This window comes from Elephas maximus, chromosome 1 (assembly GCF_024166365.1).
Source record: "Elephas maximus indicus isolate mEleMax1 chromosome 1, mEleMax1 primary haplotype, whole genome shotgun sequence".
NCBI lineage: Eukaryota > Metazoa > Chordata > Mammalia > Proboscidea > Elephantidae > Elephas > Elephas maximus.
The window spans coordinates 214,836,782-214,861,843 of record NC_064819.1 but is presented as its reverse complement, the minus strand read 5'-3'; the positions used below and the strand labels follow the sequence as shown (position 1 = coordinate 214,861,843).

Genomic DNA, 25,062 nt, shown 5'->3' with positions numbered 1-25,062 from the left:
TCTGTAAGATTTCATTTTTCCTTTAACAGGGTTAGGACATTAACAAGTTTGCAAAACATTGAGTTAGCACAATAACTATCTTAAGTCAGTCTGGTATGGTCATAGATTTTTACAGAATGTTATCAGTGTCTTCAAAAGCCCCATGCATCACTGTATTTGTATAAAAAGTTACATATTTCAAACTCTTTATATTCAAAAACTCAACCGCAGTGACTTCAGGTAAGATGAAGCTTGAACACACCATCTAATTTTGTTTCTTCCCACACCCCAGTTGAAAAACTATACCAAAGGAAGCTATTTTGAGACATAAAACCACAGGGAGAGAGAGGGAGAGACAATGACAACAACACTTTGAAGCAGGAAAGTAGATGGTCAAGTAGAAATTGACTTCACAGGGGCAGCTGAGAATAAATCTAATTTCCACTGAATCCTTCCCCAGAAGCTCAGGAATTAGAGACATCAGGTACTCTGGATGTGCAGGGTGGTGGGGAGAGGATAAGAAGGACGGGTCGAAAGGAGTTAGGCCCCTGGCTGCCCTGGACCACTCCTTATTGCTGAACAACTGCCCCTTCCCCACTCCAGCGGATCCGAAGTGTATTCTCTGCAATCCCTGGGTGGCACAGATGGTTAAGCACTCAACTATTAGCTGGAAGGCTGGCAGTTCAAACCCTCCCAGCAGTGCCTCAGGAGACAGACCTGGCGATCTTCTTCCTAAAGGTCACAGTCTTGAAAACCCTCTGGAGCAGTTCTACTCTGCACACACGGAGTCACGATGAGCTAGATTCCACTTGACAGCAACCTGTAACAAAAGCAACAACTGTCACTGTGAAAAACCTGTAAAAAATTTATTCTGTGGAGTAAGGAAATTAGATCTCTGGTCGGGGGTAAAGGGGTGATGCGGACGGCCAGCCGTGTGCCCAGCACTGCGCACTGACCAGTTGTACTCGGAGGAGAACATGTAGGAAGTTGGCGCACGTCCTGCAGGCCCGCCATGCGGAGTGGAGCTCGCCATGTGGAGTGGAGCGCCTGTGCCTAGGGTATGCGGGCCGTGGAGCTTACCCTTTATGAGCTCCGAGGGAGGCAGGTGCATGCGGGCTCGCCGCTGGCTGCTACCGGCCTTGGCTGGGCGCACCAGGTCGCAAAACCCGCCCGCCACCGGTGGCCGCCCAAGGACCCGCTTCGGCACCTGTGCACGCGGGAAAAACGTACCCCGTTTTTGAGAACCAGGGTGTCCAAATACTGAGTCAGTGTCTTCCTATGATAGGCTTTACGAGAGTTGGTTGGTAACTTCGTATGTAAGTAAATTGGAGATTGCCCATACAATGTATCAGGAGTCAAAATGGCTCTGGACTTCTCAACAGTAACACAGAAAGGTAGAAGAAAATGGAGTAATGCATTCAAAATTCTGAAGGGAAATTATTTCCACCTAGTATTCAATATGCAGCCAACTTTTCAACGAAGTGTGAAGGTAAAGACCTTTCAGTCAAATATTTTACCACCCACCCCTAACCACCCCTCCCCCATCCATACACACACCTTATCTTGGGGAGTTACTGAAGGATATATACCACCAAAACCAGAGAGTAAGCCAAGAAAAAGGAAGACACGAGTTAAAGGAAAAAAGAGATGCAATATGGAAGAAATGCAAAAGGAGTCTCCACACCGACCCAGGATGGTGCATCAAGCATGGAGGGCAACCCGTCTGGATTAATACAGGCCCAAATGCTCCAGTAGAGATTTAAGAAGATAAAATGAATGTAATGCCTGACATGAATGAATTGTAAAGTGGTGAAGTAGTGCAGTAAAGGAAAAGGAATCATAGTTTACTAAATGACTCAAAATGGAATAGCGTACATAGGCATAATAATGTTAACACTGAATGTTGAGTTAATAAAATGATAGTAAATCTAAATAAAAAGGAGGGATAAATGAGAAGTATTTATGACTGTTTGGTAAGTGTCTTAGTTATGTAGTGCTGCTATAACAGAAATACCACAGGTATTTAACAAACAAAATTTATTTTCTCACAGATAGGAGGCTAGAAGTCCGAATTCAGAGTGCCAGCTCTATATGAAGGCTTTTTCTCTCTGTGGGCTCTGGAGTAAAGTCCTCATCTCTTCAGTTTCTGCTTCCTAATTGGTTGTGTCTTCGCATCTGTCTTACCCCTTCTCTCTCTCTGCTCCCTTATTTAATCTCTTTTTGTATATCTAAAGAGATTGACTCAAGATATACCCTACACTAATCCTGCCTTATTAACATACCAAGACAACCCATTCCCAAATGAGATTATAACCACAGGCACAGAAGTTAGGATTTACAGCACATATTTTGGGGGGACATAACTCAAGCCATAACAGTAAGGTTGGGGAGAAAAGATATCTAAATCCTCATCTTCATGGTGGGAAATCAATAGATAATGTCTAAACTTAAAATAATCAAGGGGTAGCATTACAAGCATATTTACTTAGAGACATGGGGGTAAATAGCAGAAGAATCAGTTAAAAAATTTCAAAGTGTGGTATAGGCCTCTGGGAAAGTAAATATGAACAAGAAGTGGTTGGAGATGTAGACTTGCTTCGCAAATTTTGTAAAACTAGCTGATTCTTGAAATTATGTGCACATATAACTTGAATCCTCCATGTGTCTGCCAGTTTGTCATACTGTGTGGGCTTGCATGTTGCTCTGATGCTGGAAGCTATGCCACCGGTATTCAAATACCACCAGGGTCACCGATGGTGGACAGGTTTCAGCTGAGCTTCCAGACTAGGAAAGACTAGGAAGAAGGACCTGGTGGTCTCCTTCCGAAAGGCAATGTCAGGTTCCGAAAGGAATTAGGCAGGGAAAATCTTATGAATAGCAACAGAACATTGTTTGATAGTGCCAGAAGACGAGCCCCTCAGGTTGGAAGGCACTCAAAAGACTACCGGGGAATGTAGAGGGTCAGCAAAAAAGAGGAAGACCCTCAATGACATGGATTGACACAGTGGCTGCAACAATGAGCTTAAGCGTAACAACAACTGTGAGAATGGTGCAGGATCGAGCAGCGTTGTGTTCCGTTGTACATAGAGTTGCTGTCTTAGGCTGGATTCTCTAGAGAAGCAAAACCAGTAAAGTGTATAAATATATGTAAAGAGAGATTTATATCAAGGAAATGGCTCATGTGGTTGTAGAGGCTGGAAAGTCCCAAGTCCGTGGATCAGGATAGAAGCGTCTCCTGATTCATGCAGTCACAAGAGCTGGTGAACTCGAGATCGGTGGGTCAGAAAGTAGGGCTTTTGCTCACACAAATCCCAAGATTGGCAGTGAAGACCACAGGTAAACTGCTAGCTCATGTCCCAAGAACTAGGGGTCAGGTGAAGAAGAGCCAGCTGCAGGATCCAGAGCAGGCAAAACCCAGAACATTTGCTTTTATTCCAATGCAGGCCACAGGTTCAAGGAAACCCCGTTTAAACTGATTGGCTGCTCACAGCATATCCCATCATGGGAGTGATCACATATCAAATCTCAACAGGGAAGCGATCACAACATTATACGATTGCCAAAACAATGAGAATCATGGCCTAGCCAAGCTGACACAAAATCTTAAGCATCACAGTCATTATGAGTCAGAATCAACTCGACAGCACCTCACAACAACCACAACAACGACAACATAACTTGAATAAAAATAAACTAAAAAGAATAACAGGTTCACAGAATTCATAATTTCCTGCAGAATAGTGGGAAAAGCAATGAGCTTATGGTTATAGCCAGAAAGTCAGACGTAAGTATAGGAGGCAGGGCCACATTACGAGTTTCATGGGCCTTCTATACTTTTGCCTTTGTGGATCCCTCTCACCGTAATATCAATATTAAAAATTATTTTCGTTATAATTTTAGGTGCCTCAACTTTTTTTTCTTTCTTCAACTTTTTTATTTTTTAGGCGAAATTTAATAAAGTTTCATGGGCCCCTTAAAAGTATCACGGACCCTAGGCACTGTTCCTACTCTGCCTAATGGATAAGTCAACCCTGACTGGAGGAAGAAAGAAGAATAAGTACAATTCCTGTTTACCCTGTGTTAACAAAGCTCCCTTTGCTTTGGGGATCAAAATTTCTAGGTCAGAATGATGGCAAATTAAATAGCTTTATAAACAATAAAGCTTTATTTGATCTGAACTCAACACAGTTAATGCACAACCATTTTACACAGTATTTTCTCTCAATTTCTCTAAATTTATTTTATAGCAATAACATGTTGAAATGCTTGAACTCAGCAGCTTAATGTAAAACAATACTGAAGTTGTTGGCCTTATTTTCAATTTTCCATAGGATTATTTTCAATTGCATACAATATTAAAGGGCTTATGTCTCCAATGCTTTCTCCATTATTATAAAGTGAACCTGAAATTGCCTTTCAGTTACAATCTCTCTACTTCTGTATAAAGAATATGTCATACATTGCAATCAACTAAATCATGCCCCATTTCAACTGGTTAAGTTGACAAGACCAAAACTATTGAACCCATGCCCAAAGATGCAGATGAAAACTAAAAGCCTTTCTTTAGGAATGTTTTAAACAACAATACCTTGCAGTTGTGCAGCTGTATACATTTTTCAAAGCCCTTTCTCATTTCTTCTGATGTCTTTTTATCATTTCCACTTCTGCAAATCTAAAACTGAATTTCTCTTTAATATTCTCTCCCACTCTTGCCTTTTCCAGTCCATCAGTTGATATCACAGTTTTGGTCACATAGCTTGAACCTAGGATTCCTGCCTTCTCCTGGCTCCCAATATCTAATTGGTTAACATGCTCTATTGATTCTTTCTTTGCAATATTTCACATATCTATATCATCCGTTCTCAACACTACCCCCTCTTTTTTTCTCTGTACTATACTTGAACGTGTATAATGACCACCTAACTGGCCTCACTCACCCAACTCTTTCTCCTTCAAACCAGCCTACCTTTTGCTATCACCTCAACTTTATTAACATAGTGTCTTAGTTATCTAGTGCTGCTATAACAGAAATACCACAAGCGGATGGCTTTAACAAAGAGAAATTTATTCTTTCACAGTTTAGTAGGCTAAAAGTCTGAATTCAGGGCTCCAGCTCAAAGGGAAGGCTTTTTCTCTGTTAGCTCTGGAGAAAGGTCCTTGTTGTCAATCTTCCCCTGGACTAGGAGCTTCTCCCTGCAGGAACCTTGGGTCCAAAGGACAAGCCCTGCTCCTGGCATTGCTTTCTTGATGGCACGAGGTCCCCTTGTCTCTCTGCTCCCTTCTCTCTTTTATATCTCAAAAGATATTGGCTTAAGACACAATCTAATTTTGTAGATTGAGTCCTTCCTCTTTAACATAACTGCCACCAATCTCACTTCATTAACATCATAAACACAGGATTTACAACACATAGGAAAATCACATCAGATGACAAAATGGTAGACAAACACACAATGTGGGGAATCATGGACTAGCCAAGCTGACATACATTTTTGGGGGACACAATTCAATCCATGACACATAGTACTCATGTTGTTCAAAAGCATTCCATGGCTCCCAATTGCTCATGATAAAATCGGGTCATCCGGGTCTAGGAGCAAACTATGCTCCTCATTATTCTTAGACTTTTCTTTCTATTTTTTTCTTGAAAAGTCTTTTATGCCCATCCCATGCCTTTGTTCACTCTCTTCTTTCATCTGAGTACCCTCTCATGATTTCTCCTCCCCTTTCAGTAGTGTGGCTCAAGTCCACCTTTACTTTGAAGCTTTTCCTGAGCACCCTATCCCATAATGATTGTGTCCTTTGGATTCTTAACACTTATTGTCAGTACCATTCATTTTAAACATATATACCTTTCGTTATATTTTCTTAGTTATGTATCTTGACTCCTATGCAAATTATAAGTTCTTTCAAGGCCCAGATATTGTCTGATCATAACATGATGTTGATCAGATAGCAAATATTCAGTAAATTAGCATTAATTGATAAGGGGAAAAATATTTTTGACTGAGGTTTTCAATTTCCATGTAGATACTGGTCATTATAAAAAATTATATATATATATACATATACACACACATATATATAACAAAGAAAGCCCATTTTTTATGTATCTTGAAATCATATCTGAAAAATTTAATGTACTATTATTGTACTTGGTTTATCAAAGGTGAATGAGTTGGAAGAAACCGACTTCCTAACTCTATGAGACTACCTATGTGACAATGGGTAATTTGCTTAACTTTTTGAGCCTTTATTGCCTCGTGTGTAAAATGAGTGGATGGATTCACCAGATGATCTCCAAGGCCGAATTCTAAGAGACTGGAACTTGATGACTCTCTGGAGAGCACACATCATCTCCAGAATTATGGGAGAAAAACTCTATCTGGCTTCAGTCCCAGATTTGCAAACCAAGCCACTACCAAGTGAGCATAACTTGTTCCCACCCCAACCCCCTAAGGAGTCTAAAAACAGTTTGGGAAAATGGTAGCTGCTATGAAAATGGAGGGCTGTGCTTCTGCCCCACCCAGCTGTGCCTCTTTTTTGGGACTTCCGGCCAGGCCATATGCTACCAGCATCCCGTTCTAATGGCACTAACTGTACCCAGGCGACTGGAAGGGATAAATTGGTCCTTTTGCATAAACTTAAAGCTGGTGTCCCCGTACTTAGCCACTCACTCCAGTTTTCCCACTTGGCAAAGGAAGGGGAGAGGAGGGGTGAGAAAAAGAGATTTTTCTTCTGTCAACCTCAATACATTGGGGAGTGCTTGGGGAAAGAGTTCTTATTAATTAACTTAGCATGGCTTTGAACAATTTATTGCCTTCATGTTTTAAGTGGCAGTATTTTGTCTGCTTTGCATTTGTAATATTCTTTAAAATGTATATATTTAAAATTTTCCAACTGTGGGGGAAAGAATATTGGTCCAGATTGTTGTCCGTTGAAATTAATTATGGAAAACGAGATTTTTGTTTGTTTGTTTTTGCCTAAGTAACAGCAGTTTTAGTTTAAGTTTGCAAAAATCTCTATTTTTTAGCTCATTAGTTACAACAACTACAAATCTGTCAACCAAAAAAGGCAATAATATTGACATCTTTAAGAGTGCTCAAACAACCCCTAGTACAATGTAAAAACCCGAAGTCTCAACTTATATATGCAAAGCTTGGGGCAGAAGGGGAGGGTGAGGGATTGTCATCTTAATTGCAGATCACTTGCCAACCACAGCTTACCAGGAGTCCTGAACAAAGTGTAAAGCCAAAATACTTTAGGCCTGAGATCACCCGACTGTCAACCAATCTTTGTTTTTTTAAAAAAGAAAGAAGAAAAAGAGAGAGAAAAAAAAAAGGTAGAAATTTCTTGCTGTCACACTCTTAAAAAAATATTTAATCGTTTAGTTACCTGCCAATTTCTTCACAAGATTTAAGTCTATTTATATACAGATTAAATAAAATTCAAACTAAGTGGGTGGGAAAATCTAGACAAAAGAAAAATTATAGCTTGGAAACTCAAGGCTAGGAATGAGGTTAAGACATAAAATATAGGAATAAATTTTTGTAAATTTCTTTGCGGTGTTGTGCCACATATATGGGAATAACAATTCTTGTTTAATCATCACAAAATGTAATTCGTTGCCAACTCATTACAAGCAGAAACTTCTCCAAGAGCTATTCCATTAAATGTCTCAATCCAGCTGTACCAGGGCCCTACGTATTTTGCTTATCTTCCTTCAGCTAATGATAAGGTAATGAAGACCCGAGTCTATCTGAGATTAATTTGAGGGGTCGATGTATCAAAAGAGCAAAATTCCTTCCCTGAGGCTAGCCTCTTTAAATTCTAGAAGCAAGTTGCTTTGTTCATTTTTCTGTCTTAGTGATTGATTAACTGTCTCCAGTTGGCTGGATGAATAGTGTGGTTTCTCTGTGGTACCTCAGTGGACTTGACCTCCAGCCCCTCTGGTGGTTGCCTTGAGTAGCCAACGACTTCCATCCTTCCAGATAGAGATTCAGTGGTTACATTCATTTTTCTGGTTATATTAGAAAAGAGGCTTTTATATCCAGTGCCTGTTGCATAGTTTTGTGATTACACTGCATTTTCTTTTGAAAACATCAATACTACCTTATATTTTCCCAAGAATTTTATAACCAGCACATTTTTAAAATTTAAAAAGTGATACTGATCTTACACAAATCCAGAAAATTTTCCTAAAAAGGAAACGTAACCCCAGTTTGTTTAGCAGTTTCCCTAAAAACTAAGCTTCTCTCTCTGAGTCACCCGGCGGGCTGGGTGGAGGTGGAAAAGGTCACAGAGGAATTCTTCCAGAGAAGAGAATACAAATGTTCCTACATCCCTTTGACTAATCAGAGAAAAAAAAAATCAGGGGCTGGGCAACAGTTCACACACTAAAGAATTCTAGAGCTGGAAAAGAATGCTGCCCTAGGGACAACATATTTCTTCACTCAAAGTTGACCTTGGGTAAGTGTAGAGCCATAGATGTCACAGAGTTTGGGAGAAAGGGGGAGGGGAAGAAACATCTAGATTCTTTTTGGCCATTTTGCCCCCCTATAAGATCATGTATCTTGATTTTTAGCTAGTAAATGAGGTCATCATAAAACCAAAAAACCAAACCCATTGCTCTCAAGTCAATTCCAACTCATAGCGAACCTATAGGACAGAGTAGAACTGCCCCCATAGGGTTTCCAAAGAGTGCCTGGTGAATTTGAACTGCTGACCTTTTGGTTAGCAGCCATAGCTCTTAACCACTACACCACCAGGGTTTTCAAGTCATCATAAAGAAGGAAAAAACTGATTTTTCTTATTCTGAGGCTAATAGTAAACATTTTTTGTAAGTCATCAGAACACTTAGGAAAAAAACCTTCATTTAGATTCGTTTCACAAAAATTATACACAATTAATTTCACGTATTCACATTTAAACAGAAGAGACAATATATTGGATTCAAGATCGTGGCCTAGTTAGATGTACCATTCCACCCCTCTACAGCAAAGACCTGAGAAAAAACAAAGTATAACAGATACAGATGACAGCCCTGGATCCCTGAGCATCAAATGAAGGGATATAGAATTAGATCAAACACTGACTGGAAAAAATACTGAACGACAGCAGTGAACAGGGAGAGACACAGAGTGGAGGTGTCTTGCCAGACAACTAGGTACAGTGAGGTCATTTTGTGACAAAGCCAGCAGCAACCCTAGGTGAGGAGCACAGGAAGACAATATCACAGAAGTCCCAATAGGAAGCAGAGAAACCGTGTAGATATACCCGGAGTGAAGCTAGGTGAGCAGGACATAAACTGGAGTGAAGGAGGAAAAGTACAGGAAAGAGGACAAGGGCTTCAGAGGTGCCACCATACACAGATCAAGGAGGAAATCAGGACCCTGAGACAAGGCGACTCTCCAGCAGCAGACTGGTAGGGTGGGTGACAAAAACAGAGCAATAGATGAGCTTCCTCACTTATCTTTTTTTCTCCCCTCTCCCTGGTCGCCACCCTCCCCCCCCCCCCCGCTGAAGACAGCACGTGTGCTCCCCTGGGTGCCTGCCGTGCCCCTTTACCCACTGCCTGTGTGACCCCTGGCTGCTCACCCCGCCCCTGCCCCATCAGATAGAGTGTCTACGCACCCACTGTTATCTACCCGGACCCTCCCCTGCTGGAGAAAACGCTAGCATGACCTCCATTTGCCTGCCCTGCTCCTCTCCCACTGAGAGAGAGGGGGACAGTACCTGTATGATCCCAGTCACCCATCCCACCCCTCCCTTGCCTTGCTGGAGACAGTGTCTGTGCTATCTTGCCCATTCACCCCACCCTTTCCCTGCCAAAGAAAGTGCCTCCACAATCCCCAGCCTACCAGCCGACTTCTCTCCTGCCAGAGAGAGTGCCTCCACACCCCCCAGCTGCCCACCCTGCTCCTTGCCAGCTGTCTGATCACCTGGTGAGTGGCTGTAAGCATTCCCATACTGCCAGCTAGTGCCTGCCAGCACACTCTCAGCCATCTCACACGTACAGTGAACAGCGACAAGGGCTCCACCTGCCTACTGCTGCCCTGTTCACCTGGGGGCAGGTAGAGAATGCCCACGTGCCATCAGATGAGCAATCATCAAAACACACCCTACCCACTATATCAAAAAAAAAAAAAATCATAAGTAAAATAACATTTTAATGCCTCAGAGATGGCAGACAATATGAAATCATATAAAGAAACAAGACAAGATGGCTCAACCAAATGGCCATAATAACGGGGCAGAAAACCTTCCTGAGGAAGGGAAGGTGATGAAACTGCCTGAATTCAAAGGGCTTATGTATAGGGTTTTCAAAGACATCAAGGAAAACACAGACAAAACCCTAGAAGAATTCAGGAAAACAATACAAGAATAAAATGACAAATTAAATAGACAATGAGAAATCATACAAAACAGCAACTAGAAATCCAGAAGATTAACTATAAAATATCAAAATCAAAAGACAGGGAAGAATTGAAAAAATGAAAGAAAGAAGTAGCGAAATAGAAGACAAATCCCTTGACACCAGTCTGTTAGAGGAACAACGAGAAAAAAGAATTAAAAAATGAAGAAAGTCTAAGAGTTATGTGGGACACTATGGAGAGGAATAATTTATGCATGATTGGAATCACAGAACAGGAGAAGGCAAAAAAAGCACAGAGAGAATTTTCGAAGATTTGCTGGAAGAAAACTACCCAATATCATGAAAGATGAGAAGATTTCCATTTAAGAAGCTCATACAGGAAAGACCCCAAAATAAAGTCACCAAGACATATCATAATCAAACTCTCCAAGTCCAAAGATAAAGAGAGATTTTTGAGAGCAGTTTGGGAAAAACAAAATATCACCTACAAAAGGACTCCAAAAAGACTAAGCTCTGATTTCACAGCAAAAAATCATGCAGGCAAGAAGACAATGGGGTGACATATATAAAACCCTGGAAGAAAAGAATTGCCAATCAAGAATCACATTCCAAGCAAAATTGTTTCTCAAATACAATGGCCAAATTAGGACATTCTCAGGTAAACAGAAATTAAGGGAATGTATAACCAGACCATCCATACAAGAAATATTAAAGGGAGTCCTTCACATAGAGAACCAATGACATCAGACAACAACCTGAGAATAAGCCACACAACAGCACCACCAAGATGCCAACTCAGATAGAGAAATCTTAAAACTAAAATAATGCTATAGAACCGAAAACAAGAAACCAGAGATGTCAATTTGTAAGCAATGACAACTTCAAAAGAAAAAGGGGGAGTAAATGGTGTAGACATAGAACTCCCATATGGAAAGGAAGTCATGGTGATATCAGGAAATAACAGACTCTTTTAAACTTTGAAAGATAAAGGTAAACATCAGAGTAATCCCAAAAAAGTTTAATAAACCTACTCAACAAAATAAAGAAGAAAACCATGAAGACTCAGTAAACACAAAATCAACTACAATGAAGGAAAGAAAAAGACATAAACAAAATGAACTCAGCACACAAGATTAAGTGCAACACAGAAAAGGCAACACCACAACAAAAAGCATAACAAAATGACAACAGTAAATTTATACCTATTAATAATCACACTGAATGTAAATGGTTTAAATGCAGCAGTCAAGAGATAGAGAGTGGCAGAATGGTTAAAAAAGAAAAAAGATCCATCAATATGTTGCCTACAAGAGACATACCTTAGACACAAAGACATAAATAGGCTAAAAATCAAAGCATGGAAAAATATGTATATCATGCAAATAGTAACTAAAAAAGAGCAGGAGTTGGAATAGTAACCTCTCTTAAAATAACTTCAAATCAAAATCCGTCATAAAAGACAAGGAAGGAAATCATAAAATGATTAAAGGGTAATCCATCAAGAAGATGTAACCATAATAAATGTCTCCACACCAAATGACAGAGATCCAAAATACATAAAACAAACTCTAACAGCATTGAAAAGAAAAATTGACAGTTTCACAATAATAGTAGGAGACTTTAACACACCACTTTCATTGAAGGACAGAGCAGAAAGAAACTGAACAAAGATACAGAAGATCCAAATAATACGATTAACCAACTTGGTCTCATAGACATATGCAGAACATTCCACCTAACAGCAGCACAGTATATATTCTTCTCCAATGTACATGGATCATTTTCCAGAATAGACCATATATTAGGCCACAAAGCAAGAATCAATAAATTTTTAAAAAATTGAAATAATACATAGCATCTTCTCTGACCACACTACAAAACTAGAAATCAATAACAGGAAGAACCAGAAAAAAAAAAAAATCAAATACATGGAAACTGAATAACTCCTTGCTTAAAAACCACTGGGTAATAGAAATAATTATAAAATTAAATAAAAAATTCCTAGAATCAAATAAGAATGAAAACACAATATACCAAAACCTGTAGTTGTTGTTGTTAGGTGGCGTCCAGTCAGTTCCAAATCATAGCGACCCTATGCACAACAGAACGAAACACTGCCCAGTCCTGCGCCGTCCTTACAATTGTTGTTATGCTTGAGCGCATTGTTGCAGCCACTGTGTCAGTCCACCTTGTTGAAGGTCTTCCTCTTTTCCGCTGAGCCTGTACTCTGCCCAGCATGATGTCCTTCTCCAGGGACTCATCCCTCCTGACAACATGTCCAAAGTATGTAACACGCAGTCTCGCCATCCTTGCCTCTAAGGAGCATTCTGGCTGTACTTCTAAGACAGATTTGTTCTTTTTTTGGCAGTCCATGGTATATTCAATATTCTTCGCCAACACCACAATTCAAAGACGTCAACTCTTCTTCGGTCTTCTTTATTCATTGTCCAGCTTTCACATGCATACGATGCAATTGAAAATACCATGGCTTGGGTCAGGCACACCTTAGTCTTCATGGTGACATCTTTGCTCTTCAGCACTTTGAAGAGGTCCTCTGCAGCAGATTTACCCAATGCAATGAGTCTTTTGATTTCTTGACTGCTGCTTCCATGGCTGTTGATTGTGGATTCAAGTAAAATGACATCCTTGACAACTTCAATCTTTTCTCCGTTTACAACGATATTGTTCATTGGTCCAGTTGTGAGGATTTTTGTTTTCTTTATGTTGAGGCATAATCGATACTGAAGGCTGTGGTCTTTGATCTTCATTAGTAAGTGCTTCAAGTCCTCTTCACTTTCAGCAAGCAAGGTTGTGTCATCTGCATAACACAGGTTGTTAATGAGTCTTCCTCCAATCCTGATGCCCCGTTCTTCTTCATATAGTACGGCTTCTCGGATTATTTGTTCAGCATACAGATTAAATAGGTATGGTGAAAGAATACAACCCCAACGCACACCTTTCCTGACTTTAAACCAATCAGTATCCCCTTGTTCTGTCCGAACAACTGCCTCTTGATCTACGTAAAAGGTTCCTCACGAGCACAATTAAATGTTCTGGAATTCCCATTCTTCGCAATGTTATCCATAGTTTATTATGACCCACACAGTCGAATGTCTTTGCATAGTCAATAAAACACAGGTAAACATCCTTCTGGTATTCTCTGCTTTCAGCCAGGATCCATCTGACATCAGCAATGATATCCCTGGTTCCACGTCCTCTTCTGAAACCGGCCTGAATTTCTGGCAGTCCCCTATCGATATACTGCTGCAGCTGTTTTTGAATGATCTTCAGCAGAATTTTGCTTGCGTGTGATATTAATGATATTGTTCTATAATTTCCACATTCAGTTGGATCACCTTTCTTGGGAATAGGCATAAATATGGATCTCTTTTTTTTCCAATCAGTTGGCCAGGAAACTGTCTTCCATATTTCTTGGCATAGATGAGTGAGCACCTCCAGCACTGCATCTGTTTGTTGAAATATCTCAATTGATATTCCATCAATTCCTGGAGCCTTGTTTTTTGCCAATGCCTTCAGAGCAGCTTGGACTTCTTCCTTCAGTACCATCGGTTCCTGATCATATGCCACCTCTTGAAATGGTTGAATATCGGCTACTTCTTTTTGGTATAATGACTCTGTGTATTCCTTCCATCTTCTTTTGATGCTTCCTGCATCATTTAATATTTTTCCCATGGAATTCTTCACTAATGCAACTTGAGGCTTGAATTTGTTCTTCAGTTCTCTCAGCTTGAGAAACGCCGAGCGTGTTCCTCCCTTTTGGTTTTCCATCTCCAGCTCTTTGCACATCTCATTATAATACTTTATTTTGTCTTCTAGAGAGGCCCTTTGAAATCTTCTGTTCAGTCCTTTTAGTTCATGAATTCTTCCTTTTGCTTTAGCTGCCTGATGCTCAAGAACAAGTTTCAGAGTCTCCTCTGACATCCACCTTGGTCTTTTCTTTGTTTCCTGTCTTTTCAGTGGCCTCTTGCTTTCTTCATGGATGATGTTCTTGATGTCATTCCACGACTCGTCTGGTCTTTGGTCACTAGTGTTCAGTGCCTCAAATCTATTCTTGAGATGGTCTCTAAATTCAGGTGGGATATACTCAAGGTCATGTTTTGGCTCTCATGGACTTGCTCTGATTTTCTTCAGTTTCATCTTGAACTTGCATATGAGCAATTGATGGTCTGTTCCACAGTCGGCCCCTGGCCTTGTTCTGACTGATGATATTGAGCTTTTCCATCGTCTCTTTCCACAGATGTAGTCAATTTGATTTCTGTGTGTTCCATCTGGCAAGGTCCATGACTACAGTGGCTGTTTATGTTGGTGAAAGAAGGTATGTGCAATGAAGAAGTCGTTGATCTTGCAAAATTCTATTATTCGATCTCCGGTATTGTTTCTATCACCAAGGCCAAAATTTCCAGCTACTGATCCTTCTTCTTTGTTTCCAACTTTTGCATTCCAATCACCAGTAATTATCAATGCATCTTGATTGCCTGTTCGATCAATTTCAGACTGCAGCAGCTGATAAAAATCTTCTATTTCTGGTTGGTGCGTAAATTTGAATAATAGTCATTAACTGGTCTTCCCTGTAGGTGTATGGATATTATCCTATCACTGACAGCGTTGTACTTCAGAATAGATCTTGAAACGTTCTTTTTGACGATGAATGCAACACCATTCCTCTTCGAGTTGTCATTCCCAGCATAGTAGACTATATGATTGTCCGATTCAAAATGGCCAATACCAGTCCATTTCAGCTCACTAATGCCTAGGATATTGATGTTTATGCATTCCATTTCATTTTTGACAATTTCCAATTTTCCTAGATTCATACTTTGTACATTCCAGGTTCTGATTATTAATGGATGTTTGCAGCTGTTTCTTCTCATTTTGAATTGTGCCACATCAGCAAAGGAAGGTCCCGAAAGCTTTACTCCACCCACATCATTAAGGTTGACTCTACTTTGAGGAGGCAGCTTTTTCCCAGTCATCTTTTGAGTGCCTTCCAACCTGAGGGGCTCATCTTCCAGCACTATATCAGACAGTGTTCTGCTGCTATTCATAAGGTTTTCACTGACTAATGCTTTTCAGAAGTAGAATGCTGGGTCCTTCTTCCTAGTGTGTCTTAGTCTGGAAGCTCAGCTGAAACCTGTCCTTCACGGGTAACCCTGCTGGTATCTGAATACTGGTGGCATAGCTTCCAGCATCACAGCAACACACAAGTCCCCACAGTACAACAAACTGAGAGAAACATGGCGGCCAAGACCTTTTGGACACAGCAAAAGCAGTGCTCACAGGAGAATTCATAGCAATAAGCACGCACATCAAAAAAGTAGAAAGGACTAAAATCAATAGCTTAACTCTACAACTCAAATAGAAAAAGAGAAGCAAAAGAACCCCAAGTTACCAGAAAAGGAAAATAACAATGATTAGAGCAGAAATAAATAAAATAGAAAACAGAAAGCAATACAAAGAATCAACAAGACCAGAAGTTGGTTCTTTGACACGATCAATAGAATAGACAAACCACTGGCCAAACTGACAAAGGAAAAGAATGAGAAGAGGCAAATAGCCAAAATAACAAATCAGATGGGCAACATTACAACAGAATTGACTGAGAAAAAAGGATCATAACAGAATACTGTACTCCAACAAATCTGAAAAACTAGAAGAAATGGACAACTTTGTAGACTCAAGCTACCTACCTAAACTAACACAAACTGAAGTGGATAATTTAAATAGACCCATAACAAAAGAAATTGAAGAGATCATTAAAAAAAAAAACAACTTCCAACAAAAAAACTCCTGACCTAAATGGCTTCACTGGAGAATTCTACCAAACATTCAGAGAAGAGTTTACACCAATCCTACTCAGACTATTCCAGAACTTAGAACATAGAAAAGGAAAGAATACACTCAAATTATTTCTATGAAGCCAGCATAACCATGATACTAAAGCCAGGCAAGGACACTACTAAAAAATAAAATTGTAGATCAATATCCTTTATGAATATAGACACAAAAATACTCAACAAAATCTTAGCCAACTGGATTCAACAGCATACCAAAAAAATAATACACTATGACCAAGTGGGAGTCATACTACATATGCAAGGATAGTTTAACATTAGAAAATCAATCAATGAAATTCATCAGATAAATAAAACCAAGGAAAAGAATCACATGATCATCTCAATTGATGCAGAAAAAGCATTTGATAAAGTTCAACACCCATTCTTGATAAAACTCTCAGCAAAATAGGAATATAAAAGAATTTCCTAAACATAATTGAGGGCATATATACAAAACTGACAGCCAACTTTATTCTCAATGGAGAGAGACTGAAAGCATTTCCCTTGAAAATGGAAACTACATGAGGATGCCATTTATCACCACTTTTTTTCAATATTGTATTGGAAGTCCTAACTAGAGCAATAATGCAAGACTGGGAAATAAAATGCATCCAAACTGGTAAGAAAGAAGTAAAACTATCCCTATGTACAGATGACATGATCCTATACATAGAAAATGCCAAAGACTCCACAAGAAAGAACTAGTAGATGGATTTAGCAAAGTGGCAGGGTTCAAGAGTAAAATACAAAATCAGTCAGATTCCTCTACACCAACCAAGAGAACTCTGAGAAAAAAATCAGGAAAATAATACCATTTACAATAGCCCCCCAAAAGATTAAATACCTGGCAATTAGCCTAACTAGGAATACGAAAGACTTATACAAAGAAAATTACAAAACGCTACTGCAAGAAACCAAAAGAGGCCTGTGTAAATGGAAAATCATGCCATGTTTATGGATAGGAAGACTTAACATTGTGAACATAACAATACTACCCAAAGTGATCTACAGATATAATGCAATCCTCATCTAAATTCCAACAACATTCTTTAATGAGATGGAAAAGCTAATCGCCATCTTTATAAGAAAAGGAAAGAGGCCCTGGATAAGTAAAGCATTACTGAAGAATAAAATAGGAGGCCTCACAATCTCCAGTCTCAGAACCTACTATATAGCCATGGTAGTCAAAACAGCCTGGTACTAGTACAACAACAGACACATAGGCCAATGGAACTAAACTGAGAACCCAGAAATAAATCCATCCACTTTTGGACAGTTAATCAACAAAGTATCAAAATCCATTCAAGGGGAAGAGATAGCCTCTTTAACAAATGGTTTTGGCAAAACTGGATATCCATTTGCAAAAACATGAAGCAAGATCCATACCTCACACCATACACAAAAACTAACTCAATGGGATCAAAGCCCTAAATGTAAAACGTAAAACCATAAAGATCATAGAAGAAAAAATAGGGGCAAGCTTAAGAGCCCTAATTTATGGCACAAATAGACTATCAAACATAACTTGAAAAGCACAAACAGCAGAAGATAAACTAGAAGATTGGGACCTCCTGGAAATTGAATATTTATGCTCATCAAAAGACTTCCAAAAGAGTAAAAAGAGAACCCAGAGACTGGGAAAAAATCTTGACTGTGACATATCTGACGAGGGTCTAATCTCTAAAATTTATAGAAAGCTCCAACGACTCAACAACAAAAAGATAAACAACCAAATTAAAAAACAGCCGAAGGCCATAAACAGATACTTCACCAAAGAGGACATCCAGGCAGCCAACAAATATATGAAGAGATCCTCTCTACCATTGACCATTAGAGAGATGCAAATCAAAACTACAATGAGATATCATCTCACACCAGTAATAATGGCTCTGATTAAAAAAAAAAAGCAGAAAACAACAAATGATGGAGAGGTTGTAGGGAAACTGGAACTCTCATATACTGCTGGTGGGAATGTAAAATGGTACAACCACTATGAAAAATGATATGGTGCTTCCTCAAAAAGCTAGAAATAGATATACCATACGATCCTGCAATCCCACTCCTAGGTCTATATCTTAGAGAAATAAGAGCTGTGACACAAATAGACATATGTACACCCATGTTCATTGCAGCATTTTTTACAATAGCAAAAAGATGGAAACAGACTAAGTGCCCACCAACCGATGAATGGATGAACACAATACAGTACATACATCTAATGTAATACTATACAATGTTAAAGAATAACAACGAGTACATGAAACATCTCACAACATGTATGAACCTGGAGGACATTATGCTGAATGAAATAAGTCAATCACAAAAGGTCAAATATTTTATGTGACCACTATTATAAAAAGTCAAGAAAAGGTTTTCTCATAGAAACATTCTTTGATGGTTACCAGGGGTGGGTGGGTGTGAGGGAGGGAAGGCCATTACCTAGATAGTGACATATACTAACTTTGATGAAGGGAGAGATAATACACAGTATGGGGGAAGTCAGCACAATGCAATCAAGATAAAGGTAGACGCTGAAAGGTATGCAAAAGTAAAAGGCAACAATGGTAAATACTAACACATATACAATCCTGCAACAGTAATAACAAGCAATAATGTACGAGTGGATACATAGGTAGATGTATAAGCTGAACAGGGGTGGGAGGTCATCTGGAAGTACACCCATGTACATATATATGTGTACATGCTGCAAGGATCATGTACGCAATAGTGTGCACAGGTGACACAGTCATGAAAACTTAGCCATAACCATACACCTTCTGGGACTGAGATACTGGGCTTGAAGGCTAGGGACCATAGTCTCAGAGGACATCTGGGTCAACAGGCATATCATAATCCATACACTGTTCTACATTCTATCTTGGTGAGTAGCGACTGGGGTCTTAAAAATTTGCAAGCAGCCATCTAATATACAATTGGTCTCTTCTCATCCAGAGCAAAGAAGATTGAAGAAAACCAAAGACTCAAGGAAACAATTAGTCCAAAGTACTAATAGGACCACACGAACCAAGGTCTCCACTAGCCTATACTAGAAGAACTAGATAGTGCCGAGTTACCACTACTGGGTGTTGTGACCAGGACTACGGTAGTAGGTCATAGACAGAGTGGGAGAGAAATATAGAACAAAATTCAAACTCATAAATAAGGCCAGATATACTGGTCTGATAGAGATGGGTAGAACCCCCAAAACTATGGCCCTTAGACAGATTTCAAACTTGGAATTGAAATTACTCCTGGAGATCACATTATAGCCATACAATAGACGGTCGTATAAAATGAACAATAACACCAGTGAGGAATGTACACCTCAGAACAATCAACTATACGAGACCTAAAGAGTAGCATTCGCCCAAAAGCATAATTCAGACAGACAGTAGGTGTAGGAAAGCTGGGCAAATGAACACGGGGAGCCAGGGAGGAAGAGGGGGGAGAGTGGTGACACATTCAGGGGTTTGCAACCAATGTCACAAAACAAGCTGTGTATAAACTGTTCATTGGGAAACTAGTTTGCTATATAAACTTTCTCCTAAGCCACAATAAAATGTTCAAAACAAGAAAAAGAAGTGATTAGGTTTAGGACACACCCTGTACTGACATAGCCTTATTAACATAACAAGGAAAATCCTATTCCCAAACAGCATTACATCCACAGGTATAGGGATTGAGATCCCAACATGTATTTGGAGGGGACACAATTCAATCCATAGCAGAGACCAAGGTGGAAGCTGCAGTGCCTTTTATCACCTTGCATCAGAAGTCACATGCCATCATGTATGGAGGATCCTATTGGTCACATAGGTCAGCCCTGTTCAGTGTGGGGGAGGACTACAAAAAAGTGTGAATACAGGGAGACAGGGATCATTGAGCGCCATCTTAGAGGTCAACTACTACAACATACTTTGCACAAAGTAATCATTCAAGAAATGTTTGCCATTTTTACAACTTTTCTGTTATATCATCTCCTTCTCCCTTATTTGTCAAGCCCAATTTACAAAGAGAACGAAAGGAGAGAGAATTAACACTTACTGCAACCCCCTGGGAATGAGTCAGTTCTTTGATGTCATCCCCATTTCAGAGGAGGAAGCTGAAGTCCAGAAAGGACATGACCTTAAGGTCCAACTTCTGCCTCCCAGGACTGGACTTTGTCTACTTCACATTTGTTACTCTTGTACCTGCCCTGACATGTGTGAATTTGTTTATCTGCACTTTTACCCAAAGGCATTTCTGAATACACCATGCTTAAGATTATAGGGCAGCCCTGGTGGTGCAGTGGTTAAGAGCTTGGCTGCTAACAAAAAGGTCAGAAGTCCAAATCAACCAGCCACTCCTTGGAAACCCTATGGGACGGTTCTACTCTTGTGTTATAGGGTCATTATGAGTTGGAACTGACTTGGTAGTAATGGCTTTTTTGGGGGTAAGATTATAGAAGATATTAATTTTTTTCCTATGCCTTTCTCTGATTTAAACATTTTATTGAATAAGCATGTATTATACTTTGAAGAAACCCTAGTGGCGCAATGGTTAAGCTCTTGGCTGCTAAGTAAAAGGCTGGTAAAGCTAACCCACCAGTAACTCCGTGGGAGAAAGACCTGGTGATCTGTTCCTGTAAAGATAACAGCCTAGAAAACCCTATGGGACAGTTCTACACTGTCACAAGGGGTCACTATGAATCGAAAATTGACTTGACAGCACCCAATGACAACAATATTTTATACTTAGAAAATATATGTCATTTAAAGAGTCACCCCATTTGTTATGAGTTGAATTGTGTCCCCTCCCCCCCCAAAAGATGTGTTGAAGTTTTGGCCCCTGTACCTGTGAATGTGACCTTGTTTGGAAATAGAGTCCTTGAAGTTGTTATCAGTTAAGTTAACATGAGGTCGTACTGGAGTGGGATGGGTCCAAATCTTATATGACTGGTGTCCTTATAAAAGAGAGGAGACACAGGAAGCCACGTGATGCTGCAGTTACATGCCAAAAAATGCCCGGAGCCCCCAGAAGCAATGAGAGGGGCATTGAGCAATTTTCTCTCCGAGCCCTCAGAAGGACTCAACACTGCCAACACCCTGATCTCAGAAATACATTTCTGTCCTCACAAGCTAAAAAGAGAGAGAGGGACTATATTATGGGACCTCACAGCACACACCGTGGTTCCATTCTTGGCTCTGCCATTCACCATTTGTGTCTTCTGGGAAAATATTAACTTCTCAGTTTCCTCATATGTAAAATAGAGATAATAATACCTACCTCATGGGGCGTTACGAAGGATTAAATGAATATAATACAGAAACGCATTTAGCACAGTTCTTAAAATATGCTGCTGTCGTTAGTTGCCATGGAGTTGATTCCATCTCATAAAATTGCTCCAAAGGGTTTTCAAAGCCGTGACCTTTCAGAAACAGATTGCCAGGACTGTCTTCCAAGGTGCCTCTGGGTAGGTTCGAACTTCCAACCTTTTGGCTAGTAGTAGAGTGCTTAACCATTTGCACCTCCCAGGGACTCCTTCCTGAAACACAATATTCAATAAATGCTAATTATTATTTATATTTTATTCAACGAACAGCACCCAACACAGAGTCAATAAATTTTTTGGAATATCTTGTTTTGGTTTTATTATAAGACTAGGCTAATGCCTTACAAATATCTTATTTATCATACCTTACAAATAAGTATAATATATGTTTGCAGGTAAAGAACCTGAAGTTTAGCAAGGCTAAACAAATTTATCCAAGATCACGTAGCTAGTAAACTGTTGCCCCAGAACTTGAAAAAGTGTCTGATATACCAAGCCTGGGCTTTTTCCGTCAAATCATGCCGCCACCCTATGTTAAAGGGAAGCTGCTTGGGCTGCTCCAGAGAGAAAGTGCTCCAAGCACTCCAGGTGGTGCACTTCACTATCTGTGTTACTGTATGTGAGTTACTTGGCTTCTCTGTGCCTTGTTTCTTCATTTGAAAACTGGAGATAATAGTAATATCCCAGAGTCCTTAAGAGAACTGTATGAATTAAGACATGTGAAGTGTCTAGAACAGTGCTGGCACATAATAAATTTTTAGTTATTATTATTATTATCGGAAACCCGGGTGGCATAGTGGTCAAGAGCTATGGCTGCTAACCAAAAGGTCAGCAGTTCGAATCCACCAGGCACTCCTTGGAAACCCTATGGGCAGTTCTACTCTGTCCTTTAGGGTCATTATGAGTTGGAATTGACTTGACGGCAACGGGTTATTATTATTATTACTATTTTTATCCCTGGGGTCTACCAGATTAGTCTCTGAAAGATGGGAAGAAAGAGCAACAAATATTGTATTTTCTGCACAGGTTGAGAGAGTTGTATCAGTACAATAACCAAAATTGGTTGCTCTCAGGTCAGTTCCAACTCTTGGCAATCCCATGTGTGTCAGAGTAGAAATGTGCTCCATGGGGTTTTCAATGGCTGATTTTTTAGAAGAAGGTTGCTAAGTCTTTCTTCCAAGGCAACTCTGCTTAGAACTGAACGTCCAACCTTTTGGTTAGCAGGTGTGCGTGTTAACTATTTGTTCCACTCAGGAATTCCATTAATACAATATTAATTGTGGATATTAACTTTGATGTTTTCTGGAATCATCCCTGAGAATTTTAGGACACAATTTGACTGGCCAACCAGCAGAATCACCAGGAGAACTTTTAGAAAACATATCCCAACCCACACTCTCATCCCTAACCTCACCCTCACCTCCACCCTACTCCCAAGCCAGACTACTAATCGGAATCTGCAGAGGTGAGTCGAGGAATCTCTACTTTTAACAAGTATCCCAAGTGCTTCAGATGTACAGCCTTCTAATCTAGGCTATTTTAAAACAAACAAACAAAAATGAGACGTGGAGTGGCTACGTGATTTTCCCAAACTCATTGTACTGGTTGGCCAAGTAGGTGCTAGAACCCAGCACTTTGGTTCAGGGCTCTTTTTACCATAAGATACTAAATTTCACTCAGTGTGCTACCTGATTATTCCAGCTCTATTTCCAGGACAATTTTTTGCCCTTGCCAGCCAAAAGAATGATAGATTCAGTGGAAATAGTCAACCAGTCTCCGGTGATCCATCTGTGCACACCAGCAATGTTCGATGTTTGGTAGCTGCCATTTCAGGGAAGACTTGAGTGGCAGGTGCCAAAGTCCCCTATCCTTTTCGGTGAAGTCGGGTTTGACAAACAGAAAAAAGTGACTCACTTAAGTGAGATTGGACTCTGAGGTCTGTCATAAATACTATTAAGATTCTGCATTTAAACATGCAATTTATCTTCTATGTAGTTTAGCCTTGGTTGAAAGATAATCCTAGGTTACCCTTTTGAAAAGCATCTTATCTTTCTTTTGCGTTTTTCATTAGACATGACCCTCTTTTTTCTGTTGTTTAGCTTGCTGTTGACACTAGGGTTGAAGTTGGACCATCGGAAGGTATCCAAGTTGTTCATTTACTTACTCTCTGATAAGCTTTAACTGTGCCTGTAGATCCACCAGATGGTTTTCAGAGCAAAGAGGTTTCTGCTTTGTTGACTGATCAACACAGCCTTAAAGTCAACAGGCTCTTTCCTCTGAGAGCTCTCAGATATTTCAAGCAATCTAAGACCAAAAAAAAAAAACCCAGAAATCTTTTTGAAGCCAATTTGTAGATAGAATCTAACAACTGCCTTACTAGAGTTTAAAAACAGAGGAATGCAATCTTTTTTTAGGGTAGTTTCTAAGTTATCTCTCAGTCAGGAATAGCTTATGAAATGTGCGGGCCAACTGTAGCCACCAAGAGAAAACTAAGAGAATTGTTGTAAATACCTAGTCCTACCCAGTCAGCAGCTAAGCTGGAAGAATGCCTGTTGCTAAGAAGGATGTTTCTTATTTCCCAAAAAGGAAGAAAATAATTAGTCATAGGGATTTTGTTCCTACTTCTTGATATAGATACTCCCTATATGGAATCTTTCCTCTGGGTGCCAGGATCAGGGAGTTGTAGGGAAGACATAGTTATTTTTTTTAACCTGGTGGCTTTTCCTCCAGAAGCCCAGAGAGAAAAGAAATACTCCTACAGCAAACATCCTTTACTTCCTTTATGGTAACACCCATCAATGTCATCATTGCTTGTTCAATACCTGTCTTCCCAGTTAGACTATAAATTCCATGAGAATGACTATGTTTATCTTACTCACCACTGTGTCTCTGCTAAAGAACCCTGGTACATAGTTTGACTTTCAATGAACATATTTTGAATAAAATGCTGAACAAATTACGTTGAAACCATGGCCTTCAACAAGGATGATGGGTGCCATGGGGACTTAAGTTGCAGATGAAGCTACTATATGGAGTTGGAGTTGCCGTATGTGTACAAGATGATAGGATTTATAATGGAACTAATTAGATGAAAACCCAAAAACCCAAACCCACTGCCATCGAGTCGATTCCGACTCAGAGTGACCCTATAGGACAGAGTAGAACTGCCCCACAGAGTTTCCAAGGAGCACCTGGTAGATTCGAACTATTGACCTTCTGGTTAGCAGCTATACCTTTTAACCACTATACCACCAAAGTTTCCAGTTAGATGAAAGAAAGGATATTTCTATCTTGAAGGCAAAAACAGGGAAGAACCTGACATTGGTAATCATTAAGAATTAAAAAGAAAAATACCAAATTGCAGCTAGTTTTGGTGGTTTAAATCATCTTCATCTATTATGTAGCATATAGTAGTGTTTCAAGGTCAGTTTGTTTTAACAAAGTGGGGTTTTAGATTTTCTTTTTTAAAAGTACTAGTGTAAAAGTAGTCACATCTATGAAAAAACACAATAGTATCCTGAAGTCATCGAGGGAGTGTATAA

General features: G+C 39.7%; 1 long non-coding RNA gene across 1 annotated transcript; it reads right to left on the bottom strand.

Annotated features, from left to right (window-relative positions):
- Window positions 1-23,816, bottom strand: LOC126086540 (uncharacterized). The gene is made up of 3 exons (XR_007519549.1): window positions 23,685-23,816; window positions 21,475-21,733; window positions 1-799 (listed from the first exon to the last, which is right to left on the bottom strand). It is a non-coding gene; the product is annotated as an uncharacterized LOC126086540 (long non-coding RNA).
- Between the last annotated feature and the right edge of the window lie 1,246 nt (window positions 23,817-25,062).